The 21,150-nt window shown below is 40.2% G+C and overlaps 1 protein-coding gene and 1 long non-coding RNA gene across 4 annotated transcripts in view; one reads left to right on the top strand and one right to left on the bottom strand.

The window, feature by feature from the left end:
- The window catches only part of DIAPH1 (diaphanous related formin 1), a 103,829-nt gene that overhangs the window by 44,574 nt on the left and 38,105 nt on the right, over positions 1-21,150 (top strand). The window lies entirely within an intron of this gene.
- LOC122219433 lies at positions 5,545-7,578 on the bottom strand. The gene is made up of 2 exons (XR_006202365.1): positions 7,102-7,578; positions 5,545-5,610 (listed from the first exon to the last, which is right to left on the bottom strand). It is a non-coding gene; the product is annotated as an uncharacterized LOC122219433 (long non-coding RNA).

Genomic DNA, 21,150 nt, shown 5'->3' with positions numbered 1-21,150 from the left:
TTGTCTTCTGGTCCATGTTTTTTTTTTGGTATAAATTCTTGCTTCTTCACCTTTGTATCTTCCCCTTTGTTCTAGAAGAACTGATCTTTTTGCCCTCTTCTTTCTTCACTTCCTAATTTTTGTGGTTTTGTGCTGCCTTATGATGGGGCAGTTGTAGTTATTTCCCCTGAAGAATACAGTATTTGAATTTAATGACAATTATAGCCCACTAATTTTGTATTTCCATCTTAAAGCTTTTTTATTTACTTAGGGGTATATTATGACCCTAGTGATGGAAACTAAGTGCAACTTTTGAGCATTTCCCCATCTTCTCTCTGCCCTCCTTCTGCCCCTTTATTTTATTCCTTAAGTGATATGAGGGGACCAAGCTGCGCTTTCTTATAAGGAGCCTAACATTGCTAGGTGTCTTTGGTGGTCCCTAGATATGTGCATGTATCTGAGAGTGTGAGATTGCTGTGCTCAGACTTGACATGTTGCCCTGTCACTCAGGGCAAAGTGGCCTTGTATTCCAGAAGAGCTGTCATCTTCTGAACTAAAGCCCAGCACAGTGGATTACTTCCACCCTCTTAGTGAAAAATACCATGACAATGACAACTTACCCTACTCTAGTATATCACCAAAGACTAGTTGACAGAGAAACTCAAAATCAAATGATTTCCTGATTTGTAAGGTCACAGAATCTAGCCCTTTGTTGGCTCTGGCCTAAGTTGCTTTCTTGTAGCTGTGCTCTGAGTGCCACTGTGCATGCATACTGGCTGGACCCCTTTCCTCCTGCCTTGGTCACATCCTACTTCTGTACACTCATATTACTGTTGATGAGAGTGGGATTTTCTGCAGTTTATGGTTTTCCTTGGCATTTTATTCCCCCTGTGAATTGATAGATGGTGTGTTAAAAATACCCAAGCCAGACTTTATCTTTTGTCATTTTCAGCACTGTAACCAAACTTTTTAATGATCCTTCAGTTCTCAGGTTCTGCCCTAGAAATGACATTCTTTTCATTTAAGTTTCTAACTTTCTACCAGCCTTGGTTCTTTTTTAAATTTTCTTTAGTTTGGTTTAATGGACTATTGATTTTTGTGTAGTAATAATCCTCACTAGTAGATTGCTGAGTGCACAAGCAGGGGAGAGGCAGAGAGAGAGAGAATCTTACTCAGGCTCCATGCCCAGCACAGAGTCGGACACGGGACTCAATCTCACGACCTTGACATCATGACGTGAGCCGAAATCAAGAGTCAGACACCTAACTGATTGACAGGCACCCAACTAGCTAGTCTTTAAATATCTTTAGTTTCAGTTAACCATTTGCAGCTATTAAATTGGCACACTGTCTTAATGTCCCTGTCTTTTCATTAGGAAACACTTGAGGGTGTGTTCTGAAAACTACAAAATCATGAGTTTTCCAGACATTCTAAATCTTAATAATTTAAAGAAATTCCTGGGGGAGGTTTTATTTTCTCTGTCAAATATAATCCTAAGTACTTACTGTTTACCCAACTCTAAGTTACTTATAGCACTCAGATGCACCAGGACATTCCTGCTGCTTGTTGCCCATGGTACATCTATGTTTTCATTAATTTCCCCCCAAAAAAGAAATGCCTCCCCATTTTAAAAATAATTTTTTCTTTGGATTTTTAATGTTTTACTGACTTTAATGTCTGATATTTATTTTTTTCTTCTCTGTTTGCCTGCTTTTTTCCCCTTTGAGTTAGTCTGTAAATCTCTGGTGATACAAGAGGTATTTGAATATTGGGACTTATTTAACATGTCTCTTGGGAACAGAATAGTTGATTTAATGCCATTGCTGCAGGGGGTCTCAGGTAGCAGGCAGAAGTACTGCATAGGGACCCCATCCCATGTATAACTCCCACTGTGATCAGGGCTAATTTGCCCTTGGCTTTCCTGATGCAGTTTTGAACTTCCTTCTCTTGGTGCTTCAGGTTGGCAAACTCCATGCATATTGTTCCGAAGTAGCCCCTTGATCACAACATACCTGAAAAAAAACACTTGAGTAAAAAAAGACTTTGAGGATCTTAGTTAAAGTTTATGTCAGGTAAGGAAATTCAGGCTTTAACAGCTTCAGAGGTAGGCCTCTAAGGGCCCAGGTCTCCTGATTATAAAAGCAAGGTTTCTTTTGTTTCTGATGTTTTAAACATGTCCATGTAAAATTTCAGAATATCTTCATCCTTAATCCTTTTTGTCAGGTAGGTAACCAGTTTCAGTTTCATAGTCTTAATATTGATGATGTAATTAAACAATAGATAAATACTCATTAGCACTCTGTAAATATTCTGTCTTTCAGATAAAGAATTAGAGACCTAACTTGAATAACTTTTACAAGTCTATATAGTAAGTGCCAAAGCCAGGATTCGCACTCTTGAGTGTCTGATTCCAAAGTCCTTGCTCTGGCCCTCTGCGTTCCAGAAGTGTATATCCCTCCCCTAAATGTTTCCAGAAGCTTAGCTCCAGACAAAAGATGAAAGAAGTAGTTTTGCAACTACTTCATTCATTCAGGCACTTCACTTCAGTCCTTGAATTGGCAGTGACTCTTAGTACAAAAAAGAAATAACAGATTAGGGAAAGTAGGTGAAATACTGGATATTTAGGGTTGAAGAAGAAGAGACATGTTTTGATTATAGTATATTCACTTGTAGCAATGAATCCAGTTGGAGAACTAAGACCTGCTTCTCTATTACAATAAAAGTTCTGCTTAGATGATTTCAGCCTAGTAGTTGCCAGGCTTGATGAGGAAGTTATTTGGACAGTAGGTGTTCATAATATTGCATTATTTCCTTTCTCATTTGCTAAACACAAGTCTCCGTTACTTGTTAGACATAGCTGTATCCCCCTTTTATTTTACTTATCCCTAAAGCCTCTTGTATACCTACTCCAGGAACAAACCTTAAAGAAAACGCCTACCTCACTCTTTACATCTCCCTCCTTAGTCAGAGGTCTCCAGCCACTTCTTCATTACGGTTCAGGAAGATGTGGGCGTTTTTAAGTAAGAGCCCAGAGAGAGGAGCCAGTCCTCAAATGTATACTACAAGTTCTCTTGATCATTTTTCTCTCTTAAAGATTAGTCTCTTGTTTCTGAACTCTTGACTTTCTATAAATCACAAATTTCCTCAGTTGATTTATTCCTTGCCAGGGAATATTATGAATTCAGATTTGATAGGCAGTGCTATAAAAACTTCTAGCCCTTTTTACTTTCTCACTCTTCTTATGGTGATCTCACTCTTCTTATGGTGATCAGCAAGGAGTCTTTTATCATGGTCTCTTTCTTGACTCTGCCTTTTGAATTCCTTGGGAACACGTTCATTAGTTAAATTTTAATTTTTTTCATCTTTTCCTAAGGAGCATTTTCATCACTGTGGTGACCTCAGGTCATTATTTGTATGTATGAGATAAGTAGTTTTTCATTCAGCTTTCCTTGTAACTCTTACTCTCTTTTGTTAATGACTTGATCCCATGAAAAATACTGTCCTTGGAATGGTGTAAGAAGTGATAACTGATGTGCTAAGTAACAGTGACATTTTCCATTTTAGGTTTATTCCTTCCATCCAAAAATGTTCTGGGCTTTTAAGATCCACAAGCTAACCTCCATTAGTGGTGTGCATTGGACAGACAATATGTAGGTTAAACCCTCTCCCTGTTAAAAAGTATGAGGGGCCTGTGGCAACTTTGGGCATCATCAGAACAGCTCTCCAAGTGGTTATCAGCAGTAATTTAGAAAGAACTCTGCCTAAAAGTAAGATCTTGACCAAGAGCTGCAAATTTCATACACAGTAACAGTATTTTCATTAGGATTTGACTGTGTGCATCAAGATCCCAGTGTTTGTGCTGTTGTCCCACAGGTCAGAACTGTTGGCAACAATCCTCTCTTGCTCTCCCAGAACTTGTTTAGTTCAGGCTTCAAGGGTAGCCAGTGGTGGGGAAGCAATACCTTCTTTCCCCAGAGGTCAAAGGGTCTTTCCTTTTCCCTGTGATCCTCTTCTGTCCACTAGGGGGCACTCTTTCAGTTGGATTTTTATCAGGAAATGTCCAAGTGAATCTTTACAGTTTCTGCAACTTTAACCCCTAGAAACAAGATTTTGTAAGAGCTCAGCATGCTCCACCCTATTCATTGAATGTCTTGGCAGAAAGATGTCTGTTCCATCAGTTCGTTACTGCTCTCAAGTGTATAGGATTAAGACTCCAAGTGCTATTCAAGTGAATATTTGTTGGGATTATTGTCTTTTAATTACTAATTTTCTTGGGTTCTAAGTAGGATCAGTCTATGAGTTAGTGCAAAGTACTTGGGAAGTTCCATAATATCAGAGGGCACTTCCTCATCATCTAAAAAACCTGAATCTCCTATCACCTGGGGTAATGAGGAGCCCTGAACATTTGGGTTGTCCTCTGCCCATCATCAGGGGTATAAAAAAACAACCTAAACTATCCCTTTCACATACTCCTCTCTCCTCTCAACCTTTCCATCACCATTTGCCTTGAATTCACTGGATCTAATATTATGCTATTTATCTTGGTGTGTATTACTATAGGTCGTCCTCACATCCCATACTCGAATCCCCTTAAGGGTCTACGTATCTCCTATTCAGTCTCCTCCTCTGATCCTACCTGAGCACCTGAAACCCATTCCCTGTGTCCTCTGGAATTCTTGGTCCAATACAAGCAAAGTCTCCAATAACATCAACTTAACCTTGTTGGTCTAATAGAAACCTGGCTTTCCCTCAACACTGCTTTCCTTCTTGTGTTTCTCCTGTGGTGGGTTTTTTTTTTCACATAAATCTCATCTTAATGGACCTGGACCCAGAGATGGTATAGATGTCCTCGTTGTTGTTTTTGCCACTTTAAGATCATACCACCTTTCTCTTGGCTAAAAACCCATAATTTTGAATCTCATGACATCAAATTACATCACCCAGTTCCTTTCTTAGTGCCAATGATCTATTAACATCCCAAGTTACTCCTCTCTCAGCCAGGTTAGCGATTGATTACTCTTTGCAGTACTCCAGTACCACTTCCACCTTAATTCTTTGCAATTTCTGTATGAAAGAGTCATGATCCTGCCAGTATTTTGGCTTCCCACTTCCTTGAGTTCTTCTTTTGCAGTGATCTTGTCCTCTACCTCATCCATTCCCTCCTACGGTCATCACCAAAACTGCAGTCCCTCCACAGTCTTAATTTCATGCCACCCACGTTCTATGTTTTTACTTCTCTCTCTAGTATCCTGACCGCCACGCCCTGGGACTTCCAGTCCATTTGTCCTACCACCTTTCACTGTCTTTCTGTTCCTCGATGACTTCACTCTCCTCCTCACCTAAAATTCCATGGTTCATCATCATAATAATCACTCTCTTGGATGTTTTCCCCTTCTGTTACCTCTCTCTGATTTCATCATAGTTGATTGGCAAAAACCACAGTCTCTCCTTGCCCTGTACAGGTAGCTGTGCTGATGAAAGTGGCTGGAGAAAAACAAACATTTGGTCCTCCATGATAGACTTTTCAAGTTTTCAGGACAGCAGATGCTCTTACTTTTTCTCCTACCTCACTGGCTGTTCTTTCTTCTGGGTCTCCTCCGCTCAGTTTGCAGTGTTGCTTAGCCCTTGATCCTGCCAAGCAATTGGATATTAAACATTTCGAGTACCTTCAACTTCCTATTCTTCTAAATGATAATTTCACACTTTTTCTCTTCTCAAAGACCCAATATCTCCCTCATTCTCAGTCCTCCTACTTCACTGAGAATACTGAAGCCATCAGAAGACATGCTTCTGTAGACTTCTGCCATTATTATACCCACTCTCTGTGTCTTCCTCTCTCTTACCATGGTCCTGTCTGAAGCCACTTCCTGTACTATTATGATATCTTCATTTCAGCAAATACATAGAATACACTAAAAATATTTTTTAAAAAAAGTCTTCTCCCTGCCTGGAGTGACCATGGTTAACATACCTTTCAGCTGTATGTGTTATTCTAATAAATGAAAGGGTGAAATCCTTTTCAGGTGGGAAAATGTGGGAAATTTTCCAATAGAATCTTAATCTTAACTGGAACTTTAAGGGACAGGGGCGTTAAAAGATAAAATTACAGAGGCACCTGGGTGGCTCAGTCAGTTGAGCGTCCGACTTCGGCTCAGCTCCTGATCTCACAGTTTGTGAGTTCGAGCCCTGCATCAGGCTCTGTGCTGACAGCTTAGAGCCTGGAGCCTGCTTCGAATTCTCTGTCTCCCTCTCTTTCTGCTCCTCCCCTGCTCATGCTCTGTGTGTCTCACTCTCCTTCAAAAATAAATAAAAATATTAAAAAAAATTTTTTAAAAAGTAAAATTACAGAAATGTGAGGGTATACACATATTTTTAATCTAATCTGTGGGATTCCATGTGGTAGATACCGTTGTGCATTTTGCTGAACATTTCTCAGCATCTCTTGATAGCATTACATACAGATGTATTCCCATTATTTCTAGTGAATAATTGTACTTTGTCACATGAATAAATCTAAACTTTATACACTTGATCTCTTACTGAGAAGTTACCAGCTTTTTATACTATAAGCAGTGCTACAAGAAGAATAATTTTATATTTATCTCTGTATATTTGCATTTCTGCAGTATATTCTTAAAGTTTCTGTGTCCATATTGCTAAGTATAGGATAGTACCAATTTATCCTACCATCAAAAATCAGGAATTACTTATTGTAGTGTGTGATAGGGGAATGTGGTACCTTGTTTTAATCAGACTACTAAGGAGATTGCACCAGAGATATTCCTTCATACCTCTTTCTTCATCTATAAAATGAGACAGATTAACCAAAAGATACTCTCAACTTGAAACTTCTGGGTTTTGTTATTCTGGTTTTTTTCCCTTTCTTTTTGCTTGCATAAGTTGTCTTTGGTGTTGTCATCTCAAACTCTTTTGTTTTGACTGATTGCTAAAAAATTCTTCTGTTGTTTTGTTTTGAGTTTCATTCATTTTCCCTGCACTGAGATCAGGCATTAGAAATTGCTGCTTGCTTTCAATTAGTGTTTGGGGGTATGGAACTAAACTAGTGTAAAACTGTGAAAGGTTTCATGAAGACTGCCGGTTTACTTTCCACGGAAGACTTACTGGTGGAGATTTAAGGGAGGGTGTCATCAGATAAAGATAATTAAACTTTAATTCCTTCTAAACTAGAGGAATTTGATATATCTGAAGAGTGCTCTTTCTCCTTTTCGCCACCAGATGGCACATGGATCTCTTCTGTTTTAGTTGTGTCATTGTTACGTCTGCGAGTGATGCAGTCACGTTAGAGAGAGACAGCCTCTGTGATTTTCAAATACAAACTGTGTGTTATGCTGCCCTCTATCTGTCAGGAAATATATTTGGAGGACTGATCCGTAAAAGACAGGAAGCTGTAACTTGCCTTTTACAAAAGGATCTTATCCTCTTGCAGCTAGTATCTTTATAGGAGCAACACTGGTGGTTTTTGGAGGGCATAGATGCTGGAGCATGTTTTTTTTGTTTGTTTGTTTTTGTTTTTTTAGTCTGATAACTTCATGAAATCATAGCCTTCCTTTTAGAAGGCTTAAATAAAAAATTGTTTTTTACCAGCTTGACAGTTCATTCTATACATATTTATAACTCCATGATAAAAATATTCCCAATCCTGTCTCTGTCTCTGCTGAATAGCTCCTTCAAGCATATAATGGAACTCCCCGCTGATAATATACTCCTAACTTCCCAGAGATAGTATACTGGATAAATTTCCCTCAGGGAATTCCCCTGGTCTGTCTTGGATAGAATTTGCTGGTACAGAAAAGTTTTTACTGTCAACCCTTTTCTATCACTGTTAACTCCTGATTACCCCCAAGATAATTCCAGTTTTAGAACCTCTTTCTAGCTATTCAAACTTTAGTGTGTGCCTGTATTACTATTCTTGACTTGCATAGACTGAAACTATATCTTTTAAACCCAAGGTACCATCCAGCATTATCTGCAGATTTCAATTGTGTATCTTTCAGAGTAGGTATTATCCTTCTTTTTATGGAGATCATACAAGATAAGTTAGCAGGCAATATGACATTTTCTATTGATTCCTGACATTTTAGAGGCTCTAATTCAGGGGCACTTGTTTTTACAAAATTTTTTCTTGCCATCTTCTGGCCAGGTCTCGTTAGGTATCTTTGAAGGATATTTTGAAGAAGTTCTCTGGAGTCTGTGGAGCTAGGAACCACTTAGAGACTGATGATGAGGATGGAGAATATGTGTGGCAGGCAGATGATGGGAAATCCCTCCAGTTGTACAACAAAGATGGAGTTGTGTAAGACCAGGAAGTCCAGATCGTGATGAAGGGGCTACACTTAGGCAGACAACTCTTGTTCTTGTTTGGTTATTCCTTCACCATGGAGACCTGGAGTTGGTAGAGATCAGGGATGTGTTTAGGAAGAAGAATGGGATCTCCAGGAAATGTCAAGAGCAGAGCTGAGCTTTAGGATAAGCAGGAGAGTCATCCAGTGCTTTTAGGCTGCTACATGCTGGGCCCAAAGCAGCTGCCTTACGGGAACAGCCCTGTTCTCAGCATCCCTTACATGCTTTGGGAATTGTCAGATGTGAACTTACTCTTTTGCTAATATGGGACCAATCTCCCTGTAAACATGAAATTATAGACCAGTTTTCAGGGAGTACTAATGATACCTCCACCACAGGATGTTTCCTCTGGGGCTTTCCTGCTTCTCCGTTACCTGGTTTTCTGCATAAGTAATCTAGGTAGTTGAGAAGTCAACATGGTATGAAGAAGTCTCATAACCACCCTAGTGTTCATCCATTCCATCCTCCCCCTCCCTACCCTTAGAGGTCATCATTTTTATTAGTTTCTTGATTATACTTTCATTGTGTTTAAAAATGCAGTTATAAGCAAAAACTGATAGATTCTTATCCTCCATCCCCTTACCAAAAGGTAACATACTATCTTTATTGTTCTGTACTTCCTGTATCGTGGAGATTTTTCATGTCAGTACATAGATATCTTTGTCATTAAAAGAAATCTAATTTCCAACAAGCATGCATTGCTTTTCTAATGAACACGAGAATAAAAATATGGTAATGAAGTAATCTGTCCTTTTTTTTTGAAACAGCTGCGACAACTTAGTTAATCTGACTGCATCTTGAGTGTGTGGATGTGTCCTCTTGTTCTCCCTGCAAACTCTGTTATGTAATAAATAATTGAACACACCAATTTATAAATGTAGGACACCTCATACTGAAGCCTTCCAGCCATTGTGGTGTGAAGAAGAGAGTTTTGCAAAGTTCTGCTGTGGGCCCTATCCAGACTCTAGCTACTTCTGGAGCATTATATTCTCAAGCAGGAGCAGAGCTTTGTATCACTAGCATAGGGATGCTACTTCATAGGAGGGATGTGGTCTTCAAAGGAAAGGGATGACCTGCCTCATTTTTTTCTTCCTTCTTAGTTTTTGTTCTGGAAAGAATAGTTCTAGAACTTACTACACTGTAACTGTTTTGTTTAAGAATTCCGGCACATCACTGGGGCGCCTGGGTGGCTCAGTCGGTTAAGCGTCCGACTTTGGCTCAGGTCATGATCTCATGGTTCGTGGGTTCAAGCCCCTCATCGGGCTCTGCTGACAGCTCGGAGCCTGGAGCCTGCTTAGGAATCTGTGTCTCCCTCTCTGTCTCTCTCTTCCTCCCCTGCTCACACTCTGTCTCTCTCTCTCAAAAATAAAGATTAAAAAAAATAATAATAAAAATAAAAAAAAAAAGAATTCCGGCACATTGCTTTCAGAGCAACTTGGAAGAACACTCATGATATGGTGTTAGGCAGGAAAAGCAGGAAACCATTATGTGCAACCATTATTGCAATTTTGTTTTACAGAAAAAAATGTAGAAGTAAAAGATTGGAAGAGAATATACCAGAATACTATGACAAAATTTGTTAGGGTGCTAGATTTCTTTTCCTACTAATTTCTCTATAATGTGGTCATCTGACTTTTTAAATGGGAAGAACAAAAGGGTTAAGAAGAAAGTTTGCCAGTGGCCATGATGCTGAAAAGGGGGTTTTTACAAGTACTTTACCTAAAAAATTAGTGTTTACAAAGCAGAATGCTAATATCCAGTTCTACACAGCAGGTAAAAGCATCTTATTTCACTCCCCATAGTAATCCTAGCCTGCTTGTCTTTGAAAAATCAGATTCTAATTTAAAAAGCTATTTGTTCCAGCAACTTTGAGTGAGGGAACTCCATTTATACAACAGCAGGGCATTGGAAACCCCGTGTTTGCAAGATGGGATGGAACTTTTCCTCCTTTCTGATCCTGTATTAATTCCAACTCTGTTCTTACTGTCTGTGATTCTTTCTTTTGTTATCTATTAGTTTGGAAGATAAGGTGAGTGTGTGTTTAAATTTCTTCTTGGCAAGAAAAACTGCTAAATCCTTTGAAGAATGACCCCCTTTTCCTGTTCTGCTTGCATTTTTCTTTTCAACCACGGGGTGTGCGCAGTTGAGCTATTTTGGCTCCGGTTCCAAATTGTGATGTCAGAGACTAGGGATTGGAGGAGAGTATCAGGTGACTTTCAGTAACAGTGATGACGGTTCTGCCCTCATCCCCACCCCTTCAACCCCCCTCCCCTCGCTTTCCACACCCTTTCCTGGCTTCCACCTTAGGAACAAAGAAGGGAAAAAAACAGCAGTATGACGAAAACCAGCTGCTGCCTTTGCAGACTCAGGCTGGGGGCTGGGTATTTACTCCTTGTGTTCTCTTTGTTAGGCACTTACTCTATTACTTCTCCTCCCAGGACCCTGACTAAAATGTAGAGTGTTTCTAGGATCCTTTGTTACTGAAAACAGCTTAGAAATGTGCAGTTTACTCAGGATTTAGGAGAGGTACAGCAGAGATTAAAACTGCTCCAAGAATCTAGAAAATAATGGAGGTATTTTGCTCTCTTAAACTGATTCAAGAATACCATTTGATATCAGATGCTGTGAATGATGGGAGCACATTATCTGTTACTTCCAATTCTTGGAACAGTGCTGCCTAGTAGGTGTTATCTTCATTTTATAACTGAGAAATGGGAAGTACAGAATTAATACGTCCTTTGTTTATTAAGATCTTACAGGAAGTAAATAGCAAGCCAGAATTTGACCCCCGATCTGTTAGGCTCAGAATCTAAGATTTAGTGGAAGGGAGTACCAAGAAGGCAGGCGAGTTCAGAGATGCCTGCTTCCAGGGACTGTCACGGCACTGGGTGAGCGCTCTTTGCTTTTCACCAGTGACCAGTCCTGATTTCTTTAACAAATCTCCAGGGGAAAAAAATGAGATGAGGAGAACATAGAAGCTAAAAGAGAATTTAAAAATATGTCAGCCAGTTAAAATGTGTGGCTCTTATTTATAGCCTGATTGATTTCTTTTAAGAAAGGCAAAAACTTTATACCTAGTGCCGTATATTGATGCCTTTTCTCCTGTCCTCTAGCCTTACTGTCTCTTGTCTCTCCTTCCAGGCCCCGAAGCTCATCTCTCTTCCTTAGCACTCCCATGTTGAGTCACCTTCCTGGGTGTGCTGGGAAAGTATCTGTGAGAAATTCAGTGACTTCTTGTCTGAGAGATCAAATGTTTTGAGAAGTGCCCAGATTTCTGATAGTGCTTTTTTGCCACCCTTTCAGACTTTGATTTGCTCCCTTCTTCCTAACTCTTAACACTTCAGCTCTGTACCTTTGGAATTCAGTCCTGCTTTGTTCTTCTTCTTCAGGTTTATGCATTTTATCAGTTTGTCCCATCTTGCCTTAAAGCTTGAATATCCACTGTGGTTTGGTTATGTGGGATTTAGCAGATGGGTATTTGTTTTGCCAGGAGAGGTCAGTGATAGGAATCTGGTTTTCCCTCCTATGGTGTATTCCTACGAGGGGCTTCAAGGTGCTGAATTTTCCACTCATGTATATTACATCCATGGGGAATATGAAGTAGACATCCTCCACATGGGCACCTTCTTACATTAGCACATGGAAGGGCCCTCTTGTTCTGTCCTTTCCTCAGAATCAGAGAACTTAGGTAGAGCTTGATAGACACAGCTTATTGTACACTGGGTGGACTTGGTGATTCTTAGCTATGTTGCCCTCACGGAGTTTGTTGTTGTGTGTACTACCTACAGATCTTACTAAGTGTTCAGATCTTTTAGATAAGCTAGGGAGATCTAGGACTCTTCTCCAAAGGCCCTATTTTATCGGAGACAGAACTATAGTGGTACTGGAGTCCACTTTTTTTAACTTCCTATTGTGATTCTGTGCTCACACGTATGTCCTGCCATTATCTCACTTCATGGACATTGGATTAGCTCACATATTTGTGCCACCTCATTTAAGTGAGTGAATGCTATTGGTGACTTGGATCCACAGATTTCTCAACATGTTCCACATTTTCTACCTTTCTCCTGTGTTCTCTTTTAGTCATAAAGTACTTGGGTTACTTAAGGGAAAGGCAGCCTAAGATCAATGGAGGGTGTTCCCTGTAGAATAGGGACAAATGACGCAGGTTCATCTTGGGCAGAGCGAGTAGAGTCTGGTCCTGAGTCAGTGAGTGAGCCCAAAGGTTAGGTGGAGTTGCTTTATAGCTCAGCCTGAATCTTTCAGCCCTGCACATGTAACTGGCTTTAGAGCCAGCTGTGTTCTCAACAGAATTTTCCCAGAGTCCTTTTTCCTACCTCACTTACTCACTCACACCTGCAATTCTTAAGAACTTAGCTTCTAGGATGTCAGGCAACTCCCTTCTCTTCCATTTCCTGTTTGTGGTCTTCACCGAGAGAAGCCTGCCACAGGAATTCCTGGGGAAGTGATGGCTACAGCTGTGAGACTCTGGGCGCCATTAGCTCATTCCTGCAGTTAGGGAATACTGTGCTACGTAGGAACTCCCTTCCGCTCTGGGGGCCCTTAGAAACTGTTACTGCTCAGAACTCAGCAGTCACTAGGACTCCGGCCGCTGACTTTGTGCCTTGACTCTTATCTGTCTTCACAGACTGGAAATTATGTTCCTTCATGCCTCAGTCTGCTTCAGTTTTCGAATTCAACAGAAGAATCAAGATTTATGACAAAATTAGCTTGGATGAATTCTTTTAACATATGCAATAATAGGGAAGAAAGAAAAATGGGGTACTTCTCTTGGACAGCAGGGGGTGCCCTTTCCCTTTGCTTTATTGCCTGGCACTCCCTACTGCATTCAGCCATTTTAGACAGATTGTTTTTGCTCCTAGCTAACTCCATTTTGTGCTTGTGACGCAGGAAAAAAAGAATTGGGCAAGGGAGGAGCCCTGCTGGGGGAGGAGTGAGACAGGCTGAGACGCAGCCACTGACCCCTTTACTCAGCACTTGCTCACCAGGGACTTACCTTGCTGCAGGCTGCCTGCATCCCCAGCCACAGATGGAGCATACCCTCGCCCTCTGAACAGAGAACACGGTGGTGTCTGGCTACTGGATACCTAACAGTGACAGGGTGCTGAAATAGCAGGCGTGGCATCCTCTCTCCGTCTTCAAGGATCTGAGCCTGAGTTTAGGTAGTTTTTTTCTTACAGAGATCTTGAGGCTGATTTTCTCAACTATAGGATCAGCTAAGAAAAGGTACCCTTTTCACTCACTTTTCTGAGATCAGATGCCCTAATGACTCCAGGGAAGCAAATCTGACTTTTAAAAACAGCATTTATATTATAAAAGGTAAAAAGCACACACGTGTATACATAACACATATATGCATACACACATACATATGTGAAGAGAAGAGTATGAATACCTATGTATCCCCATCACCCAATTTAAAAACTCCTAGCTCATCTTGTTTCAGCTACCTGCATCAGCCTTTCCCTTGCCATACCAGTAATTTAAACCATATCCTAATTAGTTCTGTCATTTAAGCTTTAAGTAAGTAGTTTAGAATTTATATCAAAAAATGAGGACTTTTTTTAAAAAGAGAAATATATAACCATTATCACATCTAAAAAAGTTAATATCATCAGGTATCTACTGTTTCTCAAGTTATCTTCTGGATTTTTTTTTTTTTTAGTTTGTTAATCTGAATCACAGCCAGATACAGTCCCTGAATACAATTGGTTGATATCTCTATAGGTTCCCCCTCCAGCCTATGTAGTTTCTCTCTTATTTGTTTTGTTTTGCAATTTGTTTGTAGGTTTAATTTCTTAGGAAAGAGGGAGGAAGCCTCAGGTTGGGACTGGGAAAATACAGAGCCAGACTTCTTTTCATAGAGCATAGCTTCCCATCTTGACAATTTCCCCAAGACGTGACAGGAGAGGAAATGAAGGGGAAGTGCTCTACAACATCATAGAAAGGGCTGGAATCTCTTATTGAGGTGGCTTGTTTTTCTCCGACATGATAGCCTGTTACCCAAAGTCTTTAGAGAAGTTTGCAGACTGCTGTCAACAGAGTGGACCCTGCTCTTTCCTAGGAATTAAAGGAGCACTTTTGAGCTTTGGGACACTGGATTAATCTGCTGTGTGATAGCTGTATCCCTAGGGTGATTTCGCAGGCTCCGCTTTATCTCCCAACCACTTTCCTTTTTCTTCAGTGGCAACCTTTCTCCCTGACCAGACCTAATGAGTTAGCAGTACTTCCTAGACTGTCTCACAGAAAGAAAAATTATGTGTTGTGTTGGGGATGGGCACATGTGAAAATTCTTTCATGGCTTCAGCACTATAACCTCCCCACTCTGGCCCATGACCTTTTTGAAGGTTATCTTTTGAGTCTGATTTAGATGTAGATGATGAAGTGAAAGCTTTTGCTTGATGCTCTTTCTCTCCCTTCCGAAATAGGTCAGTGACTGACAGACAGCAGCTGCTGCAGGCAGTCTGTTCTCTTGCTCTGGGGGAGAGCATAGGGCATAGAAGGGAAGTTGCCGGGTCTGACTTCTTGGCAAGGCTGGCAGGACACTTGTCAAGTCTGGTCCTTTGAGACGAGGTTGGCTGTGTGCCTAGTTCGGAAGCTGTGGTTGCCATTAGCAAAAGTGCTTAGATCTGCTAAAGAGGTCAGGGTTGCAGCAGCTAGAGTCATGGACACTGGCACCAACATGCTTTTCTACCTAAGAGTTGGCTGAGTGAAAAGGGTCTCTTTTCTGCTCTTGTCATTGGAGAGGCACAGTCATTTTCAGATAAGATTCTCCTCCTTCCCTCTGTGCTGAGGAGCTGTATATACTCACTTATGGTTTTGTCCCATGTGAATTTCATACGATTCTACAAACTGAAGTTACTCGGCTCTTGATGTCATTTTTAGTGTGAAACACGGTATGAGAACTTTGTTCTGGGCTTTCCATCCTTGCTTGAGCAAAAATGGGAGGTGGAACCCAAGCATTGTAAGGTTATATGTTGAGTGCTGTAGTATTTGTATACCAATTGAATACACCATTCCTATAGCAGGGCTGGGAAGGCTACTAATGGGAGTTACCCGATAATTGCTACATTTTGATTTTTTTACCTTTTTAAAAATTTTTTTTTAATTTATGTTTTTATTTTATTTTTGAGAGAGAGAGAGTGTGTGTGTGTATGAGCAGGGGAGGAGCAGAGAGAGGGGGAGACACAGAATCCAAAGCAGGCTCCAGGCTCCGAGCTATCAGCACAGAGCCCGACGTGGGGCTCGAACCCATAAACTGTGAGATCATGACCCAAGCCGAAGTCAGACACTCAACCAACTGAGCCACCCAGGCACCCATTTATTTTTTTATTTAAGTAATCTCTGTGCCCAACATGAGGCTCAAACTCCTGACCTCAATATCAGGAGTCACATGCTCTGAGCCAGCCAGGTGCCCCTTGAATCTTTATCTTTACTGCTGGTTGTCCGTGGATCTCCCCCAACCTTCCTACCCAGTGTCAAAGCTGAACCAGGGCCAGCTGTCTAAGGATATGGAAATGTTATAGGTGGCATCCAGACTCATTCCCATCTTACCTTTCTCACAGTTCCCGGGTGGGTGACACTTTAAAAATTTACACGTTAGATAATGTAACTATATTAACTCATCAGACTATTTTAGTTTTGTCCGTGTTGGCTTGTAGTCTTGGTCTATACTGTGTATGTAGCATTTATGTTGTTGTAATCAGAGGGGTGTGTGTGTATCAGTTTTCTTATTTCTTCATTTTCTTTGAAGTGTACAAAGCATAGTTGTACAGGTCAGTGGATTTTCACAAAGTTAAAAATGCAATTTATATCCATGTAGTGAACACCTGGATCAAAAAACAGATTATTACTAAGACCTGGAAATTCCTTTTACCTCCTTCTGGTTATAGCTGATCCCTAGTCCTCCCACCCTGGCCCAGAGTAAGTGTTATTCTGACTTCAGCACAGATTTCTCTTACCTGGCTCCTTATCCACAGTATATTTTCTGGTTTGCTCACTCCTACAATACACATTAAGTACCTTCAGAACTGCTAACTCATACCACTTTGCAGTGCACATCTACTAACCAGAGTCCAAATTCCTTTAGGCCAAACTTGTTTGCTTCTTTTTATTAGATAATTTTCAAATCCATCCATTTCTATCTCCAGCCCCACCATGACTAGACCATGCCTTCATTTCTTACGTGAAATAGTAAAACCTCATGTCTTTAAAGGTTTTGATCAGTCTCATTGACAATCATTTTGTGTTGTATAGTAATACTTTAAATACTGACTTTTGCCTCTTTTCCTTAATTCAGAAATGAAAGATTTCATTTTTTGCCTTTCTGCTAGGAAAGTGAGGGTATTGATACAAATACGGAAGGCTACATCAAGCAGATGTACAGTTTAGGGAATTATTATAAAGTGAATACCCTTGTAAACGCCATATGTATGGAGATACGGACTTTCCAGGGGACCCCTAGGAACCTCCGTGTTCCCCTTCCCTGCTAAGAGAAACCATTATCCTGTCTGGTGTGATAATCATTTTCTTTATCACCTGAGTTTATATTTCTGAATACTGTAGTTTAGTTTTTTTTTTTTTTTAACTTTGTTTTCTTAATGCTTTTGAAACAGACACAGACTGCCAGTGGGGAGGGACAGAGAGAGAGAGGGAGACACAGAATCTGAAGCGGGCTCCAGGCCCTGAGCTCTCAGCACAGAGCCTGACGCGAGGCTCAAACCCATGAACCATGAGATCATGACCTGAGCCGAAGTTGGACACTTATCCAACTGAGCCACCCAGGCGCCCCTGTTTTGCCTGTGTTTTAAAAGTTTTTTTTCTGTGTTTATTTGTTTTTGAGAGAGTGTGCGTGCACGCGTGCGCACAGGGGAGGAGCATAGAGACAGGGTGACACAAAACCTGAAGCAGGCTCCGGGGTCTGAACTGTCAGCACAGAGCCTGATGCAAGGCTCCAACCCACGAGCTATGAGATCATGACCTGAGCTAAAGTCAGACGCCCAACAGACCAAGCCACCCAGGCACCCCCTACCTGTGTTTTTAAATGTCTTTGCCTCTCTTAATTTCTCCTTTTTTAAAATTTTTCTTGCAATTCATTTGTTGTGAGAACTATATTATTTGTCCTGTGGAGTTTCCCATAATAATGGATTTTGTGATTTTATTCCCATAGTGTAGTTTGTATGTTTCTGTCCCCTATATTTGCTGTAATTTGGTAAATGGATCTAGAAGTTTAATCAGAATCAGGCTCCATTTGTCTTTTGCCAAGACCTCTTTATAATAGATGTTAGGTTCCTCTTCGGACAGCATATAATGTCTGGTCATCCCTTCTATGATATCAACAGCCGTCAGTTCTCAGTACATAGATTTGTTAGTTCATGAATGTTGCAAATGATCACATTTCAAACAAAAGGTCATCTATTCTAGATATTACTCCTTTGTCACTTAGGTGTATCACAAGCATCTTCTCTGACTCTGCAGCCTGTCTTTTTGCTTTGGTGTCTTGATGAATAGTTCATGTAAAGTGCTTAGATGTATTAGTCTTTTTCCTTATGGCTAATGCATATTGTGTCTTGTGTAAGAAATCCTTTAGTCATTCTAGTTTTGCCTTTGTTTGACATTGAGCTTTTTAATATGTAATTGATTTGCCTATGGATGCAAACTTTTTTTTTTTTTTTCACGTGGACACTTAATTCCAAGTCTCATCTACTGGGAAGTGTGTCCTTTTCCCAGTCATCTCAAATGCCCAGTCTGTTGTATCAAGTGCTGTTCTATGTATGGGTCTGTATTTTGGACTATACTGTTCAGTATTTTGTCTATCCTGATGCCAATACCACATGATCTTGGTTATTACAGCTTTATAGTATATGTCTATACAACCTATCTTCGGCTGCTTTGCCAAAAATGTCGTACCTTTGGCCCCTTGTATTTACATATAAATTTTAGAAACAGCTTAACAACTTAAAGATTTTTTATTCTGCTGAGTCTATAAGTGAATATGGGATGAATTGACATCTTAACATTATCAATTCTTTTTTTAAAAATTTTTATTTATTTATTTTGAGAGAGGGAGATAGCGTGTATGCACACAGGCAGGGGAGAGGCAGGGAGAGGGAGAGAGAATCTCAAGCAGACTCAACACTGTCAGCGCAGAGCCCAATGCAGGACTTGATCTCATGGGCTATGAGATCATGACCTGAGCCAAGAACAAGAGTTGGATGCTTAACAGACTAAGCCACCCAGGCACCACAACAGTATCAAGTCTTTTAATATATGAATCTGTAAATTTTTATTCACTTACGTATCTTTAATGTTTTTCATTAACATTATATACTTTATCCATAGAGCTCTTGTATGGTTTTTATTAAATTTTTTTAGGTACTTCATTTTTTAATGATTTTTTTTTATTACCATTTAATTTAATTTGTTTCTTTAATTTACATCAAAGTTAGCATATAGTGCTAGTGATTTCTGGAGTAGATGCCTTAATGCCCCTTACCCATTTAGCCCATCCCCTCTCCCACAACCCCTCCATTACCCTGTTTGTTCTCCATATTTAAGAGTCTTTTATGTTTCATCCCCCTCCCTGTTTTATATTATTTTTGCTTCCCTTCCCTTAGGTTCATCTGTTTAGTATCTTTTTTTTTTTTTTAATTTTTTTTAACGTTTATTTATTTTTGAGACAGAGAGAGACAGAGCATGAACAGGGGAGGGGCAGAGAGAGAGGGAGACACAGAATCTGAAGCAGGCTCCAGGCTCTGAGCTGTCAGCACAGAGCCCGACGCGGGGCTCAAACTCACGGACCGTGAGATCATGACCTGAGCCGAAGTCGGACGCTTAACCTACCAAGCCACCCAGGCGCCCCGTCATCTGTTTAGTATCTTAAAGTCCTTATATGAGTGAAGTCATATGATATTTGTCTTTCTCTGACTAATTTCACCTAGCATAATACCCTCTAGTTCCATCCACGTTGTTGCAAATGGCAAGATTTCATTCTTTTTGATTGCCAAGTAATATTCCATTGTGTGTATGTGTGTGTGTGTGTGTGTGTGTGTGTGTGTGTGTGTGTGTGTGTGTATACACACCACATCTTCTTTATCCATTCATCCATCAATGGACATTTGGGCTCTTTCCATACTTCGGCTATTGTGGATAGTGCTGCTATAAACATTGGGGTGCTTGTGTCCCTTCGAAACAGCATACCTGTATCCCTTAGATAAATACCTAATAGTGCAATTGCTGGATTGTAGGGTAGTTCTGTTTTTAACTTTTTGAGGAACTCCATACTGTTTTCCAGAGTGGCTGCACCAGTTTGCATTCCCACTAGCAGTGCAAAAAAGATCCTCTTTGTCCGCATCCTCACCAACATGTGTTGTTGCCTGAGTTGTTAATGTTACCCATTCTGACAAGTGTGAGGTGGTATCTCATTTGTGGTTTTGATTTGTATTTTCTGATGGTGAGTGATGTTCAGCATTTTTTCATGTGTCAGTTGGCCATCTGGATGTCTTCTTTGGAGAAGCGTCTATTCATGTCTTTTGCCCATTTCTGCACTGGATTATTTCTTGTGTGTTGGGTTTGGTAAGTTCTTTATAGATTTTGGATAGTAAGCCTTTATGTGATAATGTCGTTTGCAAATATCTTCTCCCATTCCATCGGTTGTCTTTTAGTTTTGCTGATCGTTTCTTTCCTTCTCTGTACAGAAGCTTTTTATTTTGATGAGGTCCCAATAGTTCATTTTTGCTTTTGTTTCCCTTGCCTATGGAGACGTGTTGTGTAAAAAGTTGCTGCAGCCAAGGTCAAAAAGGTTTTTGCCTGCTTTATCCTCAAGGATTTTGATGGTTTTCTGTCTTACAGTTAGGTCTTTCATCCATTTTGAGTTTATTTTTGTGTATGGTGTAAGAAAGTGGCCAAGGTTCACTTTTCTGCATGTTGCTGTCCAGTTTTCCCAGCACCATTTGCTGAAAACACTGTCTTTATTCCATTAGATATTCTTTCCTGCTTTATCAAAGATTAGTTGGCCATATGTTTCCACAAACATTTCTGGGTTCTCTGTTCTGTTCCATTGATCTGTCTGTCTTTGTGCTAGTACCATACTGTCTTGATGATTACAGCTTTGTAATACAGGTTGAAGTCTGGTTTAGTGATATTTTTAATTCATTTTTTTGCTTCCTCAAAATGTATAGATTCTTTTGGATTTTTTATATTAACAATTATCATTTTCAAATGAGAGTGTTACTTGTTTCCAATCCTTAGAATTTTTGTTTCTTTAAAATTCAGAGCACATGTGAGTGGGGGAGGGGCAGAGAGAGACAGAGAGAGAGAGGGAGAGAATCTTCAGCAGGCTTGTACTCAGTGCAGAGCCTGACAGGGGGCTTGATTTCACTACCCTGAGATCATGACCTGAGCTAAAATCAAGACTTGGACACCTAACCAACTAAGCCACTCACGTGCCCCTGTTCATTTGTCTTTTAGATTCTATGTATAAGTGAAATCATGTGGTACTTGTCTTTCTCTGTCTGACTTACTTTACTTAGCATAATACTCTCTAGGTCCATCCATGTTGTCATAAATAACAAGATCTCATTCTTTTTTTATGGTTGAGTAGTATTCCATTGTGTATATATATGCCACATCTTTTTTACCCATTCATCTGTGGATGGACACTGGGTTGCTTCCATATCTTGGCTATTGTAAATAATGCTACAATAAACATAGGGGTGTGTATATCTTTTTGAAATAGTGTTTCTATTTTCTTTGGGTAGATACAGTAGTGAAAATACTGGATCATATGTT

Source organism: Panthera leo, chromosome A1 (genome assembly GCF_018350215.1).
Source record: "Panthera leo isolate Ple1 chromosome A1, P.leo_Ple1_pat1.1, whole genome shotgun sequence".
NCBI classification, from domain to species: domain Eukaryota; kingdom Metazoa; phylum Chordata; class Mammalia; order Carnivora; family Felidae; genus Panthera; species Panthera leo.
This window is presented reverse-complemented; position numbering and strand designations above follow the sequence as displayed.